Here is a 1174-nt window from a genome sequence, read left to right as displayed (position 1 = left end):
ATCTGGGACCACTGTTCTGTTGTTCGACAGCTGAGCTATTCTATGCCTGAGGCGAGGCCATAGAGCCATCCTCAGTGCCTGGGACCAACTCGCTCCAACTGAGCTATGGCTGTGGGGAGGGGGAGGTGAGGGGGTAAAGAGAGAGAAAGAGAACGGAGAGGGGTGGAGAAGCAGATGGTTGCTTTTCCTGTTTTCCCTGACTGGGAATTGAACCCAGGACTTCCACATGCAGGGCTGATGCTCTACCGCTGAGCCAACTGGCCAGGGCCTTCAGTTGTTTTTATTATTGATTTATAGCTTGCAGTGTGCAGATCTTTCACCTCTTTGTTTAAATTTATTTGTAAATATTTTATTCTTTTTGATGCTATTGCAAATGAGATTGTGTACTTGAGTTCCTTTTCAGGTAGACTGTTGTTGGTGTATAGAAGCACAACTGATTTTTGTATGTTGATTTTTTTTTCTTTTTTTTTTTTTGTATTTTTCTGAAGCTGGAAAAGGGGAGAGACAGTCAGACAGATTCCCGCATGCGCCTGACAGGGATCCACCCGGCACGCCCACCAGGGGGCGACGCTCTGCCCACCAGGGGGCGATACTCTGCCCCTCCGGGGTGTCGCTCGTTGCGACCAGTGCCACTCTAGCGCCTGGGGCAGAGGCCAAGGAGCCATCCCCAGCGCCCGGGCCATCTTTGCTCCAATGGAGCCTCGGCTGCGGGAGAGGAAGAAAGAGACAGAGAGGAAGGAGAGGGGGAGGGGTGGAGAAGCAGATGGGCGCTTCTCCTGTGTGCCCTGGCTGGGAATCGAACCCAGGACTTCCGCACACCAGGCCGACGCTCTACCACTGAGCCAACCGGCCAGGGCCTGTATGTTGATTTTTGTATCCTGAAATATTACTGTATTTGTTTATTAGTTCTAACAGTGTTTTTTTTTTTGGGGGGGGGCAGGGTTTTATACATATAGGAGTATGTAATTTGCAAACAGATAATTTTATTTTTTTCTTTCTAATTTTGGATGCCTTTTATTTTTAGTCTTTTTGCTTTTGCTAGTACTTCTAGTGGCAATGGGCATCCTCAGCTTCTACTGGATCTTAGAAAAAAAAACTTTCAGTTTTCCCCATTGATGTTAGCTGTGGCTTTTCATAAATGGCCTATATTGTGTTGAGGAAATTTCCTTTTGTA

The 1174-nt window shown here is 47.4% G+C and overlaps 1 non-coding gene across 1 annotated transcript; it reads right to left on the bottom strand.

Annotated features, from left to right (window-relative positions):
* Positions 1–781: 781 nt before the first annotated feature.
* TRNAT-GGU (transfer RNA threonine (anticodon GGU)) lies at positions 782–857 on the bottom strand. Its single transcript has one exon. It is a non-coding gene; the product is annotated as a tRNA-Thr (tRNA).
* Positions 858–1174: the final 317 nt, after the last annotated feature.

This window comes from Saccopteryx bilineata, chromosome 2 (assembly GCF_036850765.1).
Source record: "Saccopteryx bilineata isolate mSacBil1 chromosome 2, mSacBil1_pri_phased_curated, whole genome shotgun sequence".
NCBI lineage: Eukaryota > Metazoa > Chordata > Mammalia > Chiroptera > Emballonuridae > Saccopteryx > Saccopteryx bilineata.
Note: the sequence above shows the minus strand (reverse complement) of the source record. Positions and strands in the feature narration are given on the sequence as shown.